This window comes from Bos grunniens, chromosome 1 (genome assembly GCF_055505025.1).
Source record: "Bos grunniens cultivar Pamir isolate PY7600 chromosome 1, Bosgru_T2T1.0, whole genome shotgun sequence".
In the NCBI taxonomy this organism is placed as follows: domain Eukaryota; kingdom Metazoa; phylum Chordata; class Mammalia; order Artiodactyla; family Bovidae; genus Bos; species Bos grunniens.
This window is the reverse complement of record NC_141165.1, coordinates 93,286,994-93,301,285: the sequence shown is the minus strand read 5'-3', so window position 1 is coordinate 93,301,285 and position 14,292 is coordinate 93,286,994.

Genomic DNA, 14,292 nt, shown 5'->3' with positions numbered 1-14,292 from the left:
ATAGCAAATAGATGGAGAAACAGTAGAAACAGTGGCTGACTTTATTTTTGGGGGCTCCAAAATCACTCCAGATGGTGACTGCAGCCATGAAATTAAAAGACGCTTACTCCTTGGAATAAAAGTTATGACCAACCTAGATAGGAATATTAAAAAGCAGAGACATTACTTTGTCAACAAAGGTCCATCTAGTCAAGGCTATGGTTTTTCCAGTAGTCATGTATGGATGTGAGAGTTGGACTATAAAGAAAGCTGAGCACCAGAGAATTGATGCTTTTGAACTGTGGTGTTGGAGAAGACTTTCGAGAGTCCCTTGGACTGCAAGGAGATCCAACCAGTCCATCTGAAAGAAAATCAGTCCTGAATATTCATTGGAAGGACTGATGCTGAAGCTGAAACTCCAATACTTTGGCCACTTGATGTGAAGAACTGACTCATTGGAAAAGACCTTGATGCTGGGAAAGAATGAAGGCAGGAGGAGAAGGGGACGACAGAGGATGAGATGGTTGGATGGCATCACCAACTCAATGGACACGAGTTTGAGTAAACTCCAGGAGTTGGTGATGGACAGGGAGGCCTGGCATGGTGCAGTCCACGGGGTCGCAAAGAGTCGGACACAACTGAGCAACTGAACTGAACTGAATCTTGCCTGGAGAATCCCATGGACAGAGGAGCCTGGTGGGCTACAATCCAAAGGGTGGCAAAGAGTCAGACACGACTGAAGTAATTGAAAGTTTCTGCTGACACTGATTTGGGATCCAAATGAGAAGAGCCAAACTTGTGCCTTCCTTGTCAAGCCAAGGCTGCAGAAGAGCACTGAGGAGTTCTTTGTGCGCTGTGCAATGGAAGCACACTTTAGAGGATACATCCTCAATTTAGTCCTAGAGGACTCAAATTCAAGTTCATAAATTTAAAAAAACCCTAAGCACTGGAAGCCACGTGTAAGAACAGTTAGCAGGAATACCCAAAAGATTTAGACCCGCCTGATCCCCCAAGGACATCAGATACTGGAATTGTCTGCAACAGGATACAGGAAATCTCTTTTTTAAATTTTAAAGAAAAAACAATACCCTAGAGGTTACTTACCAGTTACAAAGAGAAGATAGTACTCATTGGAGAAATCTGGCAGATTTCTACCAGATTACTACCTTAACCTAGTACTCCAAATTAATTTCAGCAATAGTTCAAAGAGACATCACACATGAGGTGATACTCTGAGGACATAAAATCATCATTATTGTATTCCTGCCAAAAATGCATCATTGGAATTTAATCATGAAGAAGCAGTCAGACAAGCCCAAATTAAAGGATGTGCTACAACACAACTGACCTGTACACTTAAAAAAATGTCAATGTCATGAAAGACAAGGATAGATGAGGAATGTTAGATGTGACATCTAAATTCCTGGATTGGAAAAAATTTTTTGTTACAAGGTATATTACTGAGACAATTGGAAATGATTATATTAAGCAGTAATAAGTAGATTGAAAATAAGGAAGTAATAAGTAATTAAGTAGATTGAAAATAAGGAAGTGAAGCTATGTCAGTTCTGAGTCCAGCCTTTTAAAGGCAGTTTCTGCTTCCACTTTCGCTCTCTCCTATGTGACAGAGCAGTTATAGGCCAGTCCAGATTTAAAGGCATGGGCAACATAGCCCCATTCCTCAGTAAGAAAACTGTCAAAGAATTTGAAGCTGTTTTTAATTTGTAATGCTGTACATACTCATTTCCAGTTGTCTCAATAATATACCTTGAAACAATTTTTTCCAATCTAAGGCCACATATAAAGAAATTTCCTTAGCCTCTGTTATGGACAGCATTGAATCTCCTGAAATCAGATGTGGAAGCCCTGACTCCCAGTATCTCAGAATGTGACTCTATTTGGAAACTGGGCCTCTAAAAAGGTCATTAAGTTAACATTGGGTCTTTAGGGTAGGTCATAATCCAACATGACCCGTGTCTTTATAAAGAAGAAGAGATGAGGAAAAGCCAGCACAGGTGGGGGATGACCATGTGAGAACACAGGTAGAAGGTGGCCGCCTTCAAGTCAAGGAGAGAGGCTTCAGAAGAAACCAACCTGTTAACACCGTTATCTTGGACTCCCAATCTCCAGAATTGTAAGAAAATCCATTTCGGTTGTTTAATCCACACAGTCTGTGGTATTAATATTTATATTAGCAGCTCAAGCGGACTAATACATTCTCCATTAATCTGAAATAGTTTCTCATCTGTCCTTGTCTTTCATGACCTTGACATTTTTGAAGTTCACAGGCCAGTTGTTTTATAGAATATTCTTTAATTTGGGTTTGTCTGATTGTTTCCTATGACTTAGTGGTAAAGAATTCGCCTGCCAGTGCAGGACACACGTGTTCAGTCCCTGGTCTGGGAACTAAGATCCCACATCAGATCAGATCAGATCAGATCAGTCGCTCAATCGTGTCCGACTCTTTGTGACCCCATGAATCGAAGCATGCCAGGCCTCCCTGTCCATCACCAACTCCCGGAGTTCACTCAGACTCAGGTCCATCGAGTCAGCGATGCCATCCAGCCATCTCATCCTCTGTCGTCCCCTTCTCCTCCTGCCCCCAATCCCTCCCAGCATCAGAGTCTTTTCTTCGCAGAGTCAAGTCTTCGCATGAGGTGGGCAAAGTACCATGTGGCAACTAAGCCCATGAGCCACAACTACTTAAGCCCAAGTGCCCTAGAGCCCAAGTTCAACAACAAGAGCCACTACGAGAGAGGAGTCCCCGCTCACAGCAACTAGAGAAAGCCTGCACCCAGCAACAGAGGCCAAGCACCTCAGTAAAGACCCAGTACAACCAAAAATAAATGAATGAATAATTTTTAAATGGCATTAAAAAATCGTTTCCACTATCAGGAGGGAGGGGACATGGGTATACCTATGGCTGATTCTTGTTGATGTATGATAGAAAACCACAAAGTTCTGTAAAGCAATTATCCTTCAATTTAAAATTTTAAAAAAATTGTTTCCACAAAAAAGAAATATGATTTAAAAAGTGATATTATGGCCTCAAGCATCACCTTATGTATGACACTAATTGTATTATTGGATGTCTCTCAGTCAGATCATTCGCTCAGTCGTGTCTGACTCTGCGACCCCATGGACTGCAGCATGCCAGGCCTCCCTGTCCATCACCAACTCCCGGAGTTTACTCAAACGTGTGTCCACCGAGTTTCTCCATGCCATCCAACCATCTCATCCTCTGTCGTCCCCTTCTCCTCCTGCCTTCATTCTTTCCCAGCATCAAGGTCTTTTCCAATGAGTCAGTTCTTTGCATCAGGTGGCCAAAATATTGGAGTTTCAGCTTCAGCATCAGTCCTTCCAATGAATATTCAGGACTGATTTCCTTTTGGATGGACTGGTTGGATCTCCTTGCAGTCCAAGGGACTCTGAAGAGTCTTCTCCAACACCACAGTTCAAAAGCATCAATTCTTTAGTGCTCAGCTTTCTTTATTGTCCAACTCTCACATCCATACATGACTACTAGACTCACTTTTTATTGGAACCCTGAACCACCATGGAAGTAGCCTGGCTACCCTGATGCTACCATTCTATAAGGAAGCCCACACTAGCCATGTGAAGAAGCCACCAACCACTCAGGGTCACCTCCAGCTGAGGCTTAAACATTATAAAACAAAAATGAGCCCTCCCCACTCTGCCATATCTGAATTCCTGACCCACAAAATCACGAGATATAATAGTTAATGCATTGTTATTTTCAGCCTCTAAGTTTTGGGTTCATTTGTTACAAAGCAATAGATAATCAAAGGAGACCATATGTTATATGATAATGTTCTGTCAATGTTAAATTCCTTGCATTTGATCCTTGCATTGTGGTTACAGGCTTCCCAGGTGACGCAGTTGGTAAAGAATCCGCCTGCCGTGTGGAGATGCAGGTTTGATCCTTGGGTCAGGGAGATTCCCCGGGAGGAGGAAAAGGCTATTGTGATTATATAAGAGAATGAGTTTATTCTTTTTTAAATTTATTTTACTGAAGTGTAGTTGACTTACAATATATTAATTTCTGACAATCACTTTGCTGTACAGCAGAAATTAATACATTGTACATTGTAAATCAAATATATATATATCTCTCTCCTTTTTCATACTCTTTTCTATTGTGGTTTATCACAGGATATTGAATGTTATTCTCTTACACAGTAGGACCGTATTGTTTATCCATTCTGTATATAATAGCTTGCATCTTCTAATCCCAAACTCCCAGTCCCTCCCTCCCCCACCTTCCTCCCCCTTGGCAACCACAAATTGGTTCTCTATGTCTGCGAGCCTGTTTCTGTTTCATAGATAAGTTCATTTGCGCCACATTTTAGATTCCACATATAAGTGATATCATATGGTATGTGTCTGTTTCTTTCTGACTTACTTCACTTTAGTATGATCATCTCTAGGTCCATCCATATTGCTGCAAGTATATTATTTCATTCTTTTATATGGCTGAGCATTATTCCATTGTACATACATACCATATCTTCCTTATCTAATCATCTGTCAATGGACACTTAGGTTGTTTCTATGTCTTAGCTATTATGAATAGTACTGCTATGAATATAGGGGTGCATATATCTTTTTGAAATAGTTTTGATTGGGTGTATGACCAGTAATGGGGCTGCTGGATCATATGGTAACTCTATTTTTAGTTTTTTGAGGAACCTCCATACTGTTTTCCATGGTTATTGCACTAACTTACATTCCCACCAACAATGTAAGAGGAATCTCTTTTCTCCAGGACAGTGACTTTATTCTTAAAAATTATTTAATGATGAAGTATCATGATGACTTCAGTTTCTCTCAAATGACTCAGTTAAAATTTGTGTATGTGAGAGAGTAACAGACAAAAAGGCGGGGGGCATAAGTACGGCAAAATACTAACAATCGATCAATCTAGACAAAGTGTGCACAGATGTTCCTTGAATAATTTTTACAGCGTTTCTAACCCTTGAAATTTTTTTAAGTTGAAATAAAAAAGAAAAGATTAAATCTCAAAGTGGAAAAAGCAAGGACTAGACTTTGCCTTTTAGTCAACAAGAAGTAACAGGAACCAGTTTCTATGCCACCTGAAGCATCCATTTTAAAAAAAAGAAAGAAAGAAACAGACAAAATGCATAAACCACAGTTTTTAAGATACTCTGTAAGAGGCAACGAAGGGCAGTCATCTCTGAGAGACAGGAAATGAACAAGATGAGCCCCACAATTGCCCCAGTTTACTACCCTGAGAGAGTTCCAAGCATTGCAGAGGGAAAGCAAAGCTGAGAGAGAGCCTAGAAGACTCCCTGAGTTGAGGAGATAGACTGTAGAGTCCAGGAAAATCAAAGCAGCTTCATTTCACAGGACAGAAATCCAGAGAGAAACGAAGCACAGAAATGGAATACTGGCGGTCTGCAAAGAATCCCCCTCAAGTGTTCATGATCAGTGGGCTGATGTAGGAGACCTGTCCTAAGCCAAGGAAAGAACCATCTATAACGATTAGCAGAACAATTCTAATCACTCACACTGGGCTGAGAATAGTGCCTATTTCTACCAGCCAACCTGGAAAAACTCATAATTCACAAGCTACCGGGTAAGAGTACTCAGGGAAGTTTTGCTCAGCAATAAAGAAGTAGCTCTACAATGAGCACTGTTCCAGACCTGCCTATTATATAGTAAAAACAAAACCAAAAGGGAAAAAACTCTATCCAAGTAATGTGTCTCTCCTAGAACGAGTTCAAGATTTATAAAGCTATAAAAATATCCAGCGCTAAATAAGGTAAAATTCACAATGCTTGGCATCCAAACAAAAATTGCCAGGTTTACAAAGACATGAAGATACACAACTGATGGAAGGCAGGATAATTAGTTAAAAGAAACTCAAAACTGACACAGGTGTTAGAATTAACACAGAAAACATTAAGACAGTTATTATATTGTATTCCATATATTCAAAAAGTTAGAGAGATGGAGGATACAGAGAAAAATCTAAACTGAACTTGTAGAGATTAAAAGTAAAATAAATACATGACAGCAATAGCATCTAGACCAGAAGGGGATAAATGAACTATACTTTTGTAAGGTTCTTAGATTACACACGAAGTGGGATAATATTACTTTAAGGTAGACTTTAAGAGATAAATTCTATACTGTAAACCCTTAGTGAAAGTGAAAGTGAAAGTCACTCAGTGATGTCTAACTCTTCACCACCCCATGGACGCTTCAGTCCATGGAATTCTCCAGGCCAGAATACTGGAGTGGGTAGCCTTTCCCTTCTCCAGCAGATCTTCCTGACCCAGGAATTGAACCAGGGTCTCCTGCATTTCAGGCGGATTCTTTATCAATTGAGCTATCAGGGAAGCCCATAAATACCTAAGTGACCACTAAAATAACAAAATAATTATAACTAATAAAGCAACAAAGGAGATAAAATCAAATTTAAAAAGAAATTTAATTCGTCCAAAAGAAGGTAAAAACCATGAAAAGGGAAAAAAATAACAGATGGGGTAAATAGCAATCTAGCATTAACAATCTAACATTAATAATCAAATTAAATGTAAATGGTATAAACACTTTGATTAAAAATTAGAAATGATCAAGTTGGATTAGAAAAAAAAGACTCTACTATAAGCTGTCTATAAACATAGGACTGCCTATAAATATACTTTATCTTTAAATATAAACTGTAGGCAGTTTTATATATATTTATATTTAAATATAGGCTTCCTAGATGGTGCTAGTGGTAAAGAACCTGCCTGCCAATGCAAGAGGGGTAAGAGACCTGGGTTTGATCCCAGTCAGGAAGATCCCCTGAAGAAGGGCATGGCAACCCACTCCAGTATACTTACTGGGAGAATCCCATGGACAGAGGAGCCTGGCAGGCTAGTCCATAGAGTTGCCGAGAGTTAGACATGACTGAAGTGACTTAGTATGCATGCATATTTTTAAATATAAACCAATAAATAGGTTAAAATTAAAAGACAGAAAGAGATACACCAAGTTAACACTAGTCAAAAGAAAACAAGAGTAGCTACTTTTGAATCAGACAAAATAAATTTCAGAGCAAAGAATGGTAACAGGGAAAAGAAGGTTATTTTATCATTATAAGAATAAAGGGGTTGGGACTTCCCTGATGGTCCAGTGGTTAAGACTCCATGCTTCCAATGCAGGGGGCACAGATTTGATTCCTGGTCAGGAAACTCAGATCCCACATGCTGTGCTGTGATGTGGTCCAAAAAAAAAAAAAAGTATAAAAGGGTCAATTCATCAAGAGGAAATAACAATCCTAAACATTCATGAACCTAATATAGTGATTCAAAATACATTAAGTAGAAAATGATAGAACTGTACAATTATAGCCAGAGATTTCAACACTCTTCTCTCAATATTTGCTAGACCAGTTCTGCAGTAAATCAGTAAGAATATAGATGACTTGAACAACACTATTAACTACTTGACCTGATCGACATTTATAGAACACTCTACCCAACAACTGGAGAATACACATTTTTCTCAAGTACACAAAGTGCTATTCTGGGCCCTAAAACCGGACAAGAAAATTCAACAGGATTCAAGTCACACAAAATATGTTCTCTGACCAAAGAGGAATTAAACTAGAAAGCAATAATGAAAAGATCCTTGGAAAATCCCCAAGTATTTGAAAACTAAACAACACCCTTCTAAATAAGGGGGACATCAAAGAAGAAAATCAAAAAAGAAATTGAAAAGTATTGAAACTGAATGGAAATGAAAATAAAATATATAGGATCTATAAGTGAAAATTTAAGCACTAAATGTCTATATTAGAAATGAAGAAATATCTCAGATCAATAATCTCAGCTTCTACTTTACAAAACTAGAAAAGGAAGAACAAATAAAGTATAAAGTAAGCAGGAGAAAAAATAATAAAGATCAAGGCAGAAATCAATGAATTAGAGAAGAAAACAATACAGAGAATCTAAGCAAAGGCTGGTTATTTGACATTAAAAAAAGGGAATAAACTCTAGCTGGACTAGTCAGAAAAAAGACACAAAAATTCTCAATATAAGGAATTAAAGACGTGACATCACTACGTATACTATAGGTATTAAAAGGATAAAAGTAACTTTTTATAAATAACTTTATGCCAATAAATTTCACAACTTAGGTAAATAGACAAATGCCACAGAAGAAATAGATGACATAAACAACTCTGTATCTATTAAAGAAATGGAAGTGAAGAAGTGAAAGTGTTAGTCACTTAGTTGTGTCCAACTCTTTGCTACCCTAATGACTGTAACTCGTCAGGCTCCTCTGTCCATGGGATTCTCTAGGCAAGAATAGTGGAGTAGGTAGCCTTTCCCTTCTCCATGGGGTCTTTGTGACTCAGGGATTGAACCCAGGTCTCCCTGCATTGCAGGTGAATTCTTTAATATCTGAGCCACCAGGGAAGCCCCTAAGAATACTGACACAGTACTTAGAAGCCTTCCCACATAGAAAACCTAAGGGCCAGATTCACTAGTTAAAAGACATAATACTAATTCTGCACAAGATTAGAAATAATGCATCAGTCAGTTCAGTTCAGTCACTCAGTCACGTCCAACTCTTTGCAACCCATGGACTGCAGCACGCCAGGACTCCCTGTCCATCACCAATTCCCAGAGCTTGCATAAACTCATGTCTTTTGAGTTGGTAATGCCATCCAACTATTTCATCCTCTGTCATCCCCTTCTCCCACCTTCAATCTTTCCCAGCAACAGGATCTTTTCAAATAAGTCAGCTCTTCGCGTTCAGGTGGCCAAAGTATTGGAGCTTCAGCTTCACCATCAGTCCTTCCAATGAGCACTCAGGACTGATCTCCTTTAGGATGGACTGGTTGGAACTCCTTGCAGTCCAAGGGACTCTCAAGAGTCTTCTCCAACACCACACTTCAAAAGCATCAATTCTTTGGCACTCAGCTTTCTTTATAGTCCAACTCTCACATCCATACATGACTACAGGAAAAACCATAGCTTTGATTAGATGGACCTTTGTTGGCAAAGTGACATCTATGCTTTTTAATATGCTGTCTAGGTTGGTCATAGCTTTTTTCCCAAGGAGTAAGCGTCTTTTAATTTCATAGCTGCAGTCACCATCTGCAGTGATTTTGGAGCCCCCAAAAATAAAGTCAGTCACTGTTTCCACTGTTTCCCCATCTACTTCCCATGAAGTGATGGGACCGGATACCGTGATCTTAGTTTTCTGACTGTTGAGCTTTAAGCCAACTTTTTCACTCTCCACTTTCACTTTCATCAAGAAGCTCTTTAGTTCTTCTTCACTTTCTGCCATAAGGGTGGTGTCATCTGCATATCTGAAGTTATTGATATTTCTCCTGGCAATCTTGATTCCAGCTTGTGCTTCCTCCAGCCCAGAGTTTCTCATGACGTACTCTGCACATAAGTTAGAAAAGCAGGGTGACAATATACAGCCTTGACATACTTCTTTTCCTATTTGGAACCAGTCTATTGTTCCATGTCCAGTTCTACCTGTTGCTTCCTGACCTGAATACAGATTTCTCAAGAGGCAGGTCAGGTGGTCTGGTGTTCCCATCTCTTTCAGAATTTTCCACAGTTTATTGTGATCCACACAGTCAAAGGCTTTGGCATAGTCAATAAAGCAGAAAGAGATGTTTTTCTGGAACTCTCTTGCTTTTGCCATGATCCATCGGATGTTGGCAATTTGATCTCTGGTTCCTCTGCCTTTTCTAAAACCAGCATGAATATCTGGAAGTTGATGGTTCACATACTGTTGAAGCCTGGATTGGAGAATTTTGAGCGTTACTTTACTAGCGTGTGAGATGAGTGCAATTGTGTGGTAGTTTGAGCATTCTTTGGCATTGCCTTTCTTTGGGATTGGAATGAAAACTGACCTTTTCCAGTCCTGTGGCCACTGCTGAGTTTTCCAGATTTGCTGACATATTGAGTGCAGCACTTTCATGGCATCATCTTTTAGGATTTGAAATAGCTCAACTGGAATCCCATCACCTCCACTAGCTTTTTTTGTAGTGATGCTTCCCTAAGGCCCACTTGACTTCACATTCCAGGATGTCTGGCTCTAGGTCAGTGATCACACCATCGTGATTATCTGGGTCATGAAGATCTTTTTTGTACAGCTCTGTGTATTCTTGCCACCTCTTCTTAATATTTTCTGCTTCTATTAGGTCCATACCATTTCTGTCCTTTATTGAGCCTATCTGTGCATGAAATGTTCCCTTTGTATCTCTAATTTTCTTGAAGAGATATCAAGATATAATACATAAATTCTACATAAATTAATATTTTCACTAATACCAATTTTATACTGGGAAGAAATAATACTAATTCTACACAAGATTTTCCAAAAACTTGAAGAGAGAATACTTCCCAACTCATTCTATAAGGCCAACATTACCCTCATACAAAACCCGGACAAAAATATTACAGCAAATGAAATAACAGACGAATATCTCAAATATACATTAAAGCAAAAATTTTAAACAAAATTTTAGTATACTGAATTCAACCATATAAAAAGAATAATGCAACATGACAAAGAAGGGTAAGTTTATTCTAAGAATGCAAGATTGCTTTATATTAACAAATAAAATAGTAATTCACTATGCTAGCAAACCAAAGGAGAAAAAACACACAATCACCTCAATAGATGCAAAAACTGCACTTGAAATCCAATATCCATTACTGATTAAAAAATATTCTTAGCAAACTAGGTATGTGAAGGAACACCCTCAATCTGATAAAAGACATTTACAAAAATATATAGCTAGCAACAAGTTCACTGATGAAAGACAATGCTTTCCCACTAAGATCAGGAACAAAACAGGGTTGTCTTCTGTCACCACTTATATTCAATATTGTATGTAGATACAAAAACTCGAAACATTTTAATGATCAAATTCAACTATATGTAGAAAGGATACTACATCATGACCAAATGGGATTCACCTCAGGGATAAAAAAAAAATCAATCACTATAATTCATTCAATCAATGTAACTTAAAAATCACTGTAATTCATCATATTAGCAAAAAGAAAAATCAGATGAATTAATATTTCTAAAAAAGTAATAAAATGAATCCAGATTGGACAGAAAGGGGAAAAAGTCTTTTCATAGATCATGTGTTGGTAAAAATTCCAATGGAACACACCAATTGTTACAAAAACTAATGAGTTTAGCGAGTTTGCAATAATCTCAGATATGTAGATAACACCACCCTTATGGCAGAAAGTGAAGAGGAACTAAAGAGCCTCTTGATGAAAGTGAAAGAGGAGAGTGAAAAGTTGGCTTAAAACTCACCATTCAAAAAACTAAGATCATGGCACCCAGTCCCATCACTTCATGGCAAATAGATGGGGAAACAATGGAAACAGTGACAGACTTTATTTTCTTAGGCTTCAAAATCACTGCAGATGGTGACTGTAGCCATGAAATTAAAAGACGCTTGCTCCTTGTAAGAAAAGCTATGACCAACCTAGACAGCATATTAAAAAGCATAGATGTCACTTTGCCGACAAAGGTCCATCTAGTCAAAGCTATGGTTTTTCCTGTAGTCATGTATGGATGTGAAAGTTGGACTATAAAGAAAGCTGAGCGCAAAAGAATTGATGGTTTTGAAGTATGATGTTGGAGAAGACTCTTGAGAGTCGTCTGGACTGCAAGAAGATTAAACCAGTCCACCCTAAAGGAAATCAATCTGAATATTCATTTGAAGGAGTGACATTGAAGCTGAAACTCCAATACTTCAGCCACCTAATGCAAAGAACTGACTCTTTGCTAAAAACCCTGATGCTGGGAAAGATTGAAGGCGGGAGGAGAAGGGGATGACAGAGGATGAGATGAGTTTGAGCAAGCTCTGAGAATTGGAGATGGACAGGGAAACTTGGTGCACTGCAGTCCATGGGGTCGCAATGAGTCGGACAAGACTGAGTGACTGAACTGAACTGAATAACATCGGTGTTCAGAAATGAATTTCTGTATACTAGCAATGAACAACTGGAACTTAAAATGTTAAAATACCACTTATATTAACAAGAAAAAGATGAAAAGCTTTCATATTTTCACATTTCTTAGGGAGAAATGTGACAAAAGATGTGAAAGGTCTTACACTGAAAATAACAAAACGTTGCTGAGAGAGATTCAAGAGACCTAAATGAATAAAGATACATACTTTGCTCATGGGTCAGAAGACTCAATATTTTCAAGATGTTCTTTCTCCCCAAATCGACCTGTTAGATTTGATGCATTTCCAATCAAAATCCCAGCAGATTGTTTTCCTTCAGCGTCGAAAGACTAATTCTAGAAATCAAACAAAAATTCAAAGGACCTAGGACTCTAAAAAATAATTTTGAAAAGGAACAATTACAAACACTAAGTTAAACCAAAAAAAAGAAAGTTTAAAAAAAGCTAGCATGAAATATGATATGATTTGATCAAGTTATATGGTGTAAGAAAGAAGAATCCACTTGGCCTTGATGCTTGTTTCATTCTTTTTTGAATTGCTTAGATTTAGAGATATTGAATGTTAATCTTCACTCAAAATTCTTTGGCAAATTATATTTGCATAAGCAGAAACTGTAAGTCACAAAGTAATTTATTGATTTCAATGTTTAGAACTGATGAATAAATAAAATACAGAAAAATTAATTATATTTACAGAACAAAAGCAGAGACATTACTTTGCCAACAAAGGTTCGTCTAGTCAAGGCTATGGTTTTTCCTGTGGTCATGTATGGATGTGAGAGTTGGACTGTGAAGAAGGCTGAGCGCCAAAGAATTGATGCTTTTGAACTGTGGTGTTGGAGAAGACTCTTGAGAGTCCCTTGGACTGCAAGGAGATCCAACCAGTCCATTCTGAAGGAGATCAGCCCTGGGATTTTTTTGGAAGGAATGATGCTAAAGCTGAAACTCCAGTACTTTGGCCACCTCATGCGAAGAGTTGACTCATTGGAAAAGACTCTGATGCTGGGAGGGATTGGGGGCAGGAGGAGAAGGGGACGACAGAGGATGAGATGGCTGGATGGCATCACTGGCTCCATGGACATGAGTCTCAGTGAACTCTGGGTGTTGGTGATGGACAGGGAGGCCTGGCGTGCTGCGATTCATGGGGTCGCAAAGAGTCGGACACGACTGAGCGACTGAACTGAACTGAACTGACAGAACAAAACGCAAATGTTATAAGCCCTAATGTTATAAATGTAAAGATAGAAAAGATCAAAATTGAGAGGTACGGATTGAGATTGGATGGAAGTGAGGGGATGGGGAGAGGTGAAGAGTAGTGTGAAGGTGTTATTTCTCTCTTACTGTCTAGTAGAGAATCAAGAGTTACTGCCTACATTGATGGAACAAAAATTCAAAGGCTAAGGGTGGCATTTAAATTTATAATGATAACCAAAAGATAAATGGGAAATAGTATCACTAACAGAGCACACGAAGGGGAAAAGAAATGGAGAGATAGTTTCAATGACTGAGGTTTATTATCGTTCACAGCTTGAGGTTAACAGACCTTGGATAAAGTATATACATTAAGAAACAGTGGTTTTTCTTTTAACTGAAATTGATTTACAATGTTGGTTAGGTTCAGGTGTACAGCAGAGTGATTCAGTTATACATATATATTTATATATCTATATGAGTATGGGTAGTTTGAAATAATCTACATGTGAAGCTATTACTCCCCTCTGTGCAGGCAAACACATCATAAAACATTCTCATATCCCTGATACGTATAAACTAAGATACTTTACAAATAGTGATATGTCCAAAATACCATTTGACCTTCAAGTATTGAGGGTAAGGGAGAAAGGGTAAGAGCCGATGAAGGACGCTGTGTGTGTATGTGTGGGGTAAGTTGTTGTTCAGTCGATGAGTCATGTCCGACTCTGTCACCCCATGGACTACAGCATGCCAGCCTCCTCTGTCCTCCACTATCTCCTGGAGGTTGCGCAAATTCATGTCCATTGAGTCAGAAGTGCTTATCTAAACATTTCATCCTCTGCCTCCCCCTTCTTTTGCCTTCAATCTTTAATGCATACACATTCATAAATGCCCACTAGATGGCAAACGTACATCTCAGACGTTAACCGTTACTAGGATGCCCCTTCTAGGCATTTTAATAATTCAAGCCAAATTCCTCTAAGGCCACAATACAATATATGGTTTAAGGAGCATGCAAATTAACTTTGTGATGATGTTCTTACAAACAATTCCCAGGGATAGAGGCTAAACTTAAAGATTCTCAGTTTCTAGAATTTACTGTGACTTATTTTTCATGCAAGA